We start from the raw sequence: 11,109 nt of genomic DNA, 5'->3' as shown, positions 1-11,109 counted from the left end.
GTCATAACAGTCTATTTTAATTTAATTAGGTCATGAAAATTGCTTTGTTAAATTCCAACTAAGTATTCAAGATAAGCAATTTTAAAATTAAACTAACAAAAGTTTCACAATTTCTATAAAAAAACATTTGCCTGTACTTCCAAATGGCTCAGTGTACTGTAATGTGCTGTCCTTGAAACTGATGAAAGCGTTTGTACCCTCCTTGCTATGTTTCAAGTGCCAAACAAACTTATTTGACATATGGACCTGATTCTGCACTCCTTAGGAAAGCCTCCCTTTGACTTCATGACTTTAATACCAGGCCTTCCGAGTTCACTCACTATGAGGTATGCTAGGTAAGTATTATACCTGTTCCTAGATTGAGAAAGCGTGGCAGAGAGAGGAAGAGTGATTGGACAAGGTCTTCCAAGGGCAGAGTCTGGAATATAATCCAGGATTCTCGACACCCAGTCGAGCGATCTAACAACTGGACAATGATCTCTCTCTCACTGATGTCACTGCACTCTGCACTGGTACTTCCTAAATCCTTCATTCACAGCTAGAAAGAGGATTTGTCAGCAAAGATAGCTCCTTTCTTTCAAGGAGGGGAAAAACACACCATCTGTGTAGCGTGTTGATTTTCTATGGCCAGGGAAATGGATTCAATGCATACTTCCTCAGCTCACAGCCTGTTTATGTGGCCTGTGCTCTGGGGAAGGAGTACATTTTTTAATGGCCAGCTTTTATAGAAGCCAGGTTTTTTCTTCGAGGTAAAATGACCAAAGGTTTATTTCAAGACAACATTTTTAAAGTATGAAAAAAATAGAGGATGATATAAATAATTCCTGTTCCCTTCAGAGACAACATAACAGACATTGCCCTGGAACACAGCACGTAAGCAAGAAGTGATTAACTGATGTCAAGCTCAGCAGTTCGTATCAAGTGCTGCTGCTGCCCCATTTGTTTTTCTTGGGTACTGCCAGTGAACTGTTTGCCCATTGAACGGAACCAGCATTTTTGGTTGACATTTGATCATCCATCTGCATGCTGTGTGTTTGTCCATGCCATTTCCAGCTCCTCTGTGCATCTGGACAAGAAATTAAAAGGTGATGACAAATACTCTTGAGGGACTGATTAGTAATTAATGCAAAATGCTAGGTGTTTGCCTTTGCTCCATGAATTGAAATCCGTATTTATGTTCATGTTTCTAATAGAGAAAAAGTTTCTGTTGCATGGGGCTTATTTCATAACAAAACTAGTGTTCTAGGAAAGTATCGTTAACTGATCCTGATATCAGATAATGTGATTGTTCCCTTAATGTATTTTTCAGAGACAAACTAAATGTATGTAGAACTTCATTTTAGTTCATTATCATTGATAGTAAGAACATCCACAGCCTTTTGAGAAAGAACTTTATGAATGTTTTAAAGAAGTTATTTAATTCTGTTAGCTGCTAATTCTAGCCCTATGCAAACTCACTTCTTCACCCAAATACTGCTCTCTGAGAATGGGAGCTGAAAGACCAGTGAGTCAGTGGCAGGCAAAAATATTAATCCTTGTCTTGTTCCTAGTTTTGAATGGCAGCATAAATTCTAATTGTCAGTAACTGTATTTTCCAAACAAATATAAATATTTGTAAGAATCACTGAGAATCTTCAAAATAAATTTTACCATAAGCTTAATGGCTTGGTCTAGCTTTATATCACCACTTACTCAAGATGCTGACAAACTGATATAATGTGGATTGAGAATAGCAGCCTTCTTATATAACAGCTCTTGAAATTGATCTTATCTCTCTAGGCAATACAAAATAATCTTTAACCAGTACATCTTGCAGCGAGTGATGTTTGTGGGGATATTCTTAGGTTCTCAGATTAGTGGTGTGTATTTATTTTTACAAATCCTTGTAATGGTGAAATAGAATATAATCAGGTTTGTTAATAAAAATGCCACATTTACCCTGGTTTTGATGTTTTTAAAGGGTTTCCTTAACTGTTCATGCTTTTTAAAAAATCTTCCCCAACTCCTTGTACATCTCCCTTCTGTGCGTACTCACATCCCATTAATCTGAGCAAAAATTCCACAAACTCATTTTTACAGGTCATACTCTGAGAGCCCCAAAGCAGTAAAGGGGTCAAGTATCCTGGCTAATGTGGTGTTGCCACAAAACAAGTCAGGATGTACCAGTCAAGTTACATTGTTATTTTAGCATGATGTGTGTGACTGATGAAAAATGATTGAGCATACTATGCTGCCTCATAATAAGGTTTTTGAAAATGACTGACTAAAATGAAACTTAAATAGAAGAAACAGTCAGCAAAGGGACACTGTCTGGTCAAAATGTAGCAAAAAAATTTGGTTTTGTAAAGATAACCTGTTACCCAACCTAAAATCAGTAGAAGTGTTTCCATATATGTTTGTATATAGTCCAGTGGAAGGAATTTTTTTGGTTCATTCCCTTGCCCAATTTACAACACAAACATTGAAGCACTGTGCCACTGTGCTGGAACTTGAAGGTGGAATTCACTAGAAATAAAAGTGAAACTGACTTCTATATATTCTTCATCTAAGCAATCCAAAAAGGAAACCAACAGCCTCTCAATTTTTAAAAATACTCTGTTTTGGTAATCTGTCAGTGCTATTTAACTAGGTAAGTATATGGTTTTTACCAGAGACAGTGTGCCTTTTAATGGAATTTAACCATTGAAAATGAGACAAAAAGAACTTGATTTAGTGTGTTTTTTTTTTTTTTTTTTTTAAATCTGAAAATTTTGCTTTTAGAGCTACTTAGGAAAATTCATGTATCTGATACACATTTGTCTCATAAAAGCAGATATACTTTTGGAAATTGCCTATATTTAATTTTTTGTTTATTAAAAGCCTTCTGACATGCTTCAGCCCAGTTATATTTTCCCCAGATTAAAAATTCCCTCATGCCCTGCCTTCCCCTCAGTGAAAAAAATATATGGACCCTTGTCCTGAACCATAAAGATCAACTGACTCTGGTTCTGTTGTACACCTGAAACAGAAGAGCTGAGAGCCCACTATTGAGAATACCACTAGTATTTAAATGTAAGGCTTGTTATCTTGAGTGTCCCACACTGAACCCACCCACAAAGATGAGTGGCCTCTCAGGTAGTTAGGTTCCAACCCATGAAGGATATCAATATTTGTGCAGGTGCTTCTGTGTCATTAATTTGTATGAAAAGTTACTCCATGTTTTCTGGGTTGATCTTACAGTATTAACAATTGGGTTAGAGCTCCAGAAATCTTTTTCAAACTTCTTTCCACTGTTTAGCCTGAGGCAGGCTGAGTGTCCTTTAATGAGCACAACTATGCAAAAATATTTTAAAAAGAAAATTCATGTGTATACTGTATTTATTGTTTTTAAATGTAGATAGCAATTTCTTGAAGTACAGCATCTGTGAATGCAATTGCAGTTATTGTGCAGATAATTGGAACACTCCTTTGGGTTTTCTTTTTTCTTTCTTCTGCCAAACAAAATTCTATTCAAAATCCTTTTCTGGCATATTCATCTGGCCAGCTGAGGCTACTGCTTGAGTTCTCAATGCTCAGAATAGGAATCTGCATCCTGCAGCTGATTCTATTTTCAATTGGAAGGCGCTCAATTATGTTCTGAATACATTCCTAACAATCCACGTGTGCAATCTTATTCAAAATTCAGATGCATTTTTAAAAGAGAATTAATCATGTGCAATGAGCAAATACTGATAAAAAATAAAACCATTTTGGCAAACCCTTGGGATGAAATTGCCTTCAGCCCCATTTAAGCCTTGCTTTAGCTCTCCACAGGGGCTTGTGGACATCAGAATGCAGCAGGTGGGGATTTCCCAACCCCTAAGTGGGTGACTCAGCACTGGCTGCAAAACCTCTTCCACAATACACCTCATGTATCTTTTTACTCCAACAGTGTCTCTATACCCATGTAACCTCTGAAATCTGTCCTCAGTTATACCTGTGCAAATGTCACTCAGCAATCTCAATTGCTACGCTATTTGGGTTCCAGTGATGTCAACAGTATTACCAACCCCAAGCTTTCAGAGATCATGAGTCAGTTCCCAAAAATCATACCAATGGGTTAAAAATAATTATATTTTTAATAAAACAAAACATTTGATATTTTTAATTTACCTGCTGTATCACTCTGGTCATGGTTTCTCTTTTTTTTTTTCTTCTTCTTCCAACCATGAGCACTCTAAGCCTCTCCTTAAAAGGGAAAAAGAATGTTAGCTGCGATCTTACTACACCAGGAGCTGGAACTTTAAGAAAAATACCAAATATTATAAGACTCATGGTAAACCTGTGAGGCTGCAACACCATCAAAGGAGTTTCACGTGGTAGGTAGAGTGTAGTGCAGAAATCAGATTGGTAATAGCCTGATTAATAGGATAGGACCTTGATGACATAGTAAAAATCACTGTGCTCTACAAAAGGGGATATTGGCAAAGGTCATTTGCATTTTTAATTGGCCCTATTGTTTCTAAAATATAACATCAGCTTTCAAACCCACTGGAGGCTCCAAAGGTGGAGCATCATCTTTTGAAGAAATATAAGACAGGACCACAGGGTAGAAATAGTCTTATATAATCAGCTGTGGGCACTCTGCTTTATTCATTCTTTTGTTGTTGTGCAACTTAATCTTGTTCTTCTAGATCTCAGTAAAATAAATACTTTTGTTGATAGGCTATGGATGACTCAGTGTCTATGAAGGCATATACACCAAGCTTACCTACTCGGGGGAGACATTAGAGTAAAAACATACTGAGGTACCTGTATTATAGAGGCTATGTCAGACTTCCCCACCTGAATGAGGACTGATGTGACATGGAGGAAGTGGATCACCTTTGGAAGAGGGTTTGTGGCTGTTCCGGTTGTAGAGTCCAATGTCAGACTTTGCTGTTGTGCTGGTGGTGGTAAGCGATCATCATCCTTATTGTTCTGGCTTTTAAGGAGTAAAATAGATGCTCTGCAACAAAATTACGTTCCCTGACCAGCTAACCACGTCTTTGTGCTGACAGAGCAATGTAAGGGAAGAAGGCATGGCTTCTCTCAAAGTCATATCATTTCCATGACTAGGTACTGAGGAGGTATTTTCAACCTTCACTCATGGCAGTTACTTCCTATTGCTGTACTAGTAGCTGAAAGCCCATGCTGTCTCACAGGTGTAATTCATAAAGTCATGTGTTTAAAAAAAAGCCAAAAATGACTGAGAACTTAAAAATCCGATGGTAACAGACTGTGAAACCCCAAGATGATTGAACCTGGTGATAGTCTAGACAAAAAGAGTCCTCAAAGATGCTTGTAGATGTTTCCATTGCTTCACACTGTCTCAACACACATTTTAGGCTTCAGAGTGCCATACAGAAAGGCAACAATTCTGGAATCTTCTTATATGGATACTACCCAGTGCTCAATCAATATACTATATACAGGCAGGCCTGGACTTTACGACATTTGACCTATGACGAATGGCACTTATGTTTCTGAATTGACACCCTGATTCGACTTATGACAATTGGTTTTGACTTCACAATGCTCGGTCCCACAATGGCATGGATTGCAGTTCCGAGTTATGGCGTTTTGACTTACAACACAATTTTCAGGACCCAATTGTGTCGTGAGTCCAAGGACTGCCAGGACGCCTCTGCAGGTGTGTACAGTGGCCTTTAGGAAACAGCAATATAGTGTCACACAGAGGAGAGTATGCTCATTTGTAACTGCCCTTTCCATGCTCCCTAGCCCTAGTGCCCTGATCCCTTTGCCTGTAATTTCCCTCCAGACTGACCCTCCCCCCGGCCTCATCCCATGCTGTTGCACAGATTCTAAAGATTTGTTGAAGCTGTTACAGAGGGTGACCTAGCTGGTGTGCACTCTTTTGGAGGAGATCTTAAGAACTCAGGTTTTCTCTGCTCTACATAGACCATAGAGCAGGGGTAGGCAACCTATGGCACACGCGAGCTGATTTTCAGTGGCACTCACACTGCCCGGGTCCTGGCCACCAGTCTGGGGGGCTCTGCATTTTAATTTAATTTTAAATGAAGCTTCTTAAACATTTTAAAAACCTTATTTACTTTACATACAACAATAGTTTATATATTATAGACTTATAGAAAGAGACCGTCTAAAAATGTTAAAATGTATTAGTGGCACGTGAAACCTTAAATTAGAGTGAATAAATGAAGACTCGGCACACCACTTCTGAAAGGTTGCCGACCCCTGCTGTAGAGGTTCCAAGGCACTACTAACGAGTAGGGTTTGACCCAGTGTTCCTGGACAGAAGTTCACCTTCCTACTCACCCTAGCTGTACAGCATTGTAGGCAGCCATTTGTCTGCTTGCTTCCTGTGTCCCAGAGGTGAAGTGTGATTATTTTAAATGTAAAGAGCAGGGAATTTATAGAGCATGTTAGCTATTTGTCTACTTGTTCCCCGCAGCCTAGAGGTAACGTGTGATTCTTTTAAATGTAGAGAGCTGCAGACCACATTTTAAGAGAGTGCTTGTCTCAAAGACAGCCCCCCTTCCCATTTTTGATCACGTAGACCATCTCTCCTGCCATTCATGGTAATACACCATCTCTCTCTATCTTAGGTACCTATTATGGCCCCTTTACATTAGCATCTGAGTGCTTCATAGTCTTTAATGCAGTTTGTCCTCTCAACACACCCTTGTGAATGAGGAAAGTACGATTACTTCCATTTTACAGATAATGAACTGAGGCATAGAGAAGTTAAGTGACTTGTCCAAGGGCACACAGGCAGCAGGGACTTGAACCCACCTCTCCCAGTGGTTAGCCTTTCTTCCTGTCCTAACTACAGCAGTTTCTTACGTGGAGAATTAATTAGGAAAGTATTTAATGTATTGTTAGCTGTCTTTTAATGAGCCAGCCTTGTGATGATCTAGCTCTGTCAGTGGTCCACTGCCCACAGGGTTTGAGAACCTCAGGTGTAAGAACATATGCTGAAGACCTGTCTCAGTTCATATTCAGGTAAAATCCTAATTGATTCAGTGAGAGTTTTGAGTGAATAAGGACTTCAGGATGTGGCTCATAGTATGTGAAGTGATTGTGGTAATGAAAGGCACTATGTAAATGTAAGATATTAATATTTTGTTGAGCTGCAAAGTAGCCAAATTCACCCATCCTTGGTGATACAGAAAATGTTCAGTGGAGCTACGTGCACAAATTAAATACAACCCACTCTGAACACAGGGGAGCCTTAGCATTTTCTACTGTATTAGCAGCTGTACTTGTACATGTGTTGCTTTGATCCTTTGAATTATCTCAGATTGTTGTTAAATGATTTGCCTCCTAGTCTTTGAAGAGAACCTAAAAATGCAGAGAGAGAGAAAAGGCCTCGTGTATTAGAAAGATTATCCTAGGCAGCAGAAAACTAGAAAGAATTTAATGCATCTTCACCCAGTTCCTTAGGGTTGTTGAAGAAATGAGAGAACAACACAAACTACAATGAGTAATAGATTTAATGTTAATAAACTGCAGGCTGGTTTCCCAGGTGTGACAACGAAACTGAACTGTGATGAAACAAATACAAGAAAACCAGTTTTTAATTCTATTTTAGCTTGGTAGGGACCAATTTTTCATGGACCTAGCAAATTGCTCTTACTTTTCTGATTCTACAAGGAGCTCTATTTCATGAACATTGATGTTTGCCAAGTTCCTGGACCTCATAGCTCCAACTGTCTCTCCAAAGCAAGTACAGATTTTAATAGCCATATGATAGAATAGGCATTCATCAACATTCTTGAAGTTTCTTTCCTGGAAACATGTTAAATAATATGACATTTAAATAAAACAAAAACAAAACAAACAACCTCCCCTTCCCAGCCCCCAGCAAGATTCTAATAACCAGTTATGGTTTGTTTTTTTTCATCCAAAAGCAGAAAGTCTGCCCAGCAAATCATAATATTTTAAAATCGACATTTCTCCTCAAGGGGCTCATGTTTCTTTCTGTGACAGTAATATGCAGGGGGAAATCTTTATTAATACATAGGGCCGGATCCTCAACTGGTGTAAATCAGTGTAGCTCCAGTGCCTTCAGTGGACTATGCCTGTTATACCTGTAATATTTAAACATTAATGCCTTTCTTTCAAAATAGTAATTTATGAAACCTGTCAGCTGTAGCTCTGCACTTAAAAATTTTGTTTCAGCTCAACAATACTTTCCTGTCTTCACTAAAATGATTTGTGATCCAGAGTGAATTATTTGTTGTCACTGATTTCTCATGCTCTCTTAAAAAGTACAGATAACGTTTTTCAATTATTTTATTTGCCTGGGTTTTCCCTGACTCCACTCCCAAATTAATTGGGCTGTATTTTTGGCAAAGTATCATCTTTTTGGAACCATAAGTTAAGAAACTGGTGAACCCAGCACTAGGGCTTTGCTGACACCTGGGCCCCCCCTTCAAATTGTAAAGGCAGTGAAGTTAGAGAATTCAAGGAACCAGAGAGAAAAAAGAGAAGAGAAGAAGAATTTTTTTTTAAAGTAATAGAAATAAGAACCTAAGCATGACCTTACTTGGTCAGACTAATGGTAGATCTAGCCAGTATACTGTTTTCTGACAGTGGTCAGTACCAGAAATAGCTTCAGAGGGAATTAACAGATCAGGGTAACTATCGAGTGATCCATCCCACGTCATCCAGTCCCAGCATCTGGCAGTTGGAGGTTTAGGGACATCCAGAGCATGAGGTTGCATCCCTGAGCATTGATGGACCTATCCTCCATTAACTTATCTAATTATTTTTTGAACCCAGTTATAGTTCTGGCCTTCACAACATCCCTTATGTTTGTTTTAAACTTTAATCTTTAATCTAAAATTTTTGTTTTAATCACTTCCTTATGTTTGTTTTAAACATCCTGCCTATTAATTTCATTGAGTGACCCATGATTCTTGTGTTATGTGAAGAGGTAAATAACACTTTTTTGCCATACCGTTTATGATTTTATAGACCTCTATCATGTGCCCTCAGTAGTCATCTTTTTTCCAAACTGAATGGTCCCTGTCTTTTTAACCTCTCCTCATATGGAAGCTGTTCCATACCCCCAATAATTTTTCTTGCTCTTTTTTGTACTTTTTCCAAATATGATTTTTTTTTAAGCTGGAGCGACCAGAACTGCAAACAGTATTAAAGGTGTGGGTGTAACATGGATGTATATATTGACATTATGATATTTTCTGTCTTGTTATCTATCCCTTTCCTAATGGTCCTAACATTCTGTTCACTTTTTTGACTGCCACTGCACACTGAGCAGACGTTTTCAGAAAATTCTCCATTAGGATTCCAAGATCTTTCTTAAGTGGTAACAGCTAACTTAGACCCCATCATTTTATAAAAATAAAAACATGAGCACCTGGGGAACACCAAATTACATGGAAAAATAGATAAAGGAGAAATAAAAAATACTGGAGCAATAACGACCTTTAGGTTTAAATGATTATTGATCATCTTCATGGATGGTACACACGAGATTACAGATGTGTCAGTCAAAAAGAAAATTGCATTTGCCGTGTACTGTGTACACAGAAATAAGAGGGAAGAGACAGAAATGTATAAAGATTATGGAAGCAAATCATTCCTGGAGGAAGTCCTTGAAATCAATGGCCTTATACTGGGGATGAATTGGTCCTTTACGTTTTTATGACTTATCATGGAAGGGATTTGGTGAACCTTTCCTTCAAAGATAGAGAGAGTGTGAGGCAATGATAAGAACTTTATGTGAGGAGTGAGGCTGTGCGTTCTGCCAGCAAAGGCTCATTACCTGGGGCTGTAATTGCTCATTCATATTGAGATAGAATATATCCCAGTGTTCACACACTACACACCATTGTAATAATGTTTCTACAAAATATGCTTTGTGAGGTGTCATTTAAAATTAGGTGTCATCCTAATTTGCTGGTCAGCATTGTCCTGGTAAAATAAGTGTGGGGCCACACTGTAAAAATGTGAAGTAAAAGGATTCCCCGGTATGGTGTTATTAACACGTGTTCCAAACCCCACAGCTCTGCCTAATTAGAAGTTGGCAAACAGGTTTGTCCTAAACAAAGAATTGTGTGCTCTGTTTAATTGGCATGTAAGCAGTAACAGAGTCATCAAGCAGGAAGGGAAGACAAAGGAAGTTGAAACAGGTGGAAAAGCCAGCAGGAAATAGCTTTTCATATAGAGTCTTTGTCTCCTGGGTCTCAGTTAGAAATGTTTTGCAAGAGGGGGACTAAAACTACAAAAAGGAGGGACAAACACCCTAATCTCTCTCCCTGCCTATTTCATTCACTGCACCTGAAAAGACAAAGGAAGCAGCTGTTAGACTCTGGGGGAGGGGCCCTGATTTATCATACAGCTTGTCATAGGGCTTTACCTTTCCTCAGTTGCACAGGAGACGAATTTCAGCCAGTCCTAACTCAGACAAATCAAACACGGGAACCTCCACTGGTTAGGGGAGGAAAACCCTCTGTAACAGGTTGGTCTGCTCCTTTAAGAGCCAGAGACCTTGGTCCAGTCAGCCCTATTCAATTAGCCCTGTCTTGCTACACCTGTGCTGGGTGCTAGATGTCAGAGGAAAGAAGCCCAGAAGTGGAGGCTGGCTGGAGAGCAGAGCAGAGCAGAGCAGAAGGCTGCAAGGAGCCAGAGGAGAGTACTAAGGCAGGCAGAGGCCTATGGGAAGACTACAGCTAGGAAGGCCTGGGAGTGGTTGCTATGCAAGGAGTGGGAAGCAACCCAAAAATGCTCAGGAGAGGATGAAGAGAGAGAGAGAGAGAGAGAGAGAGAGAAAGAAGTCCGGGATGGGCGAAAGCTGAGTCTAGAGGGTGGGCAGAAGAGTGTTTGAATTAGAGGAGAGAAGGCAGATCCCTTGGAAAGGAGTTGGGTCCAGTTCGAAATTGGGACTTTGTTTCGTTTGCTATGAACTTGGGTACTCTAGAAGGAAGTGAGACTAAACATGGCTTACCTGGAGAGCTAGGTCACTGAAGCAGCCTGGAAGGCATTGGTGGCTGGGCAAAGTCATGGAAAATGGCGGGGAACCTGAGACACATCTATGTCAACACCCCACTGTGATATGAGGGAGCGCTCCAAGACAGTGAGTTTTGATACACCCCACAACAA

This window comes from Chelonia mydas, chromosome 6 (genome assembly GCF_015237465.2).
Source record: "Chelonia mydas isolate rCheMyd1 chromosome 6, rCheMyd1.pri.v2, whole genome shotgun sequence".
In the NCBI taxonomy this organism is placed as follows: domain Eukaryota; kingdom Metazoa; phylum Chordata; order Testudines; family Cheloniidae; genus Chelonia; species Chelonia mydas.
This window is presented reverse-complemented; position numbering follows the sequence as displayed.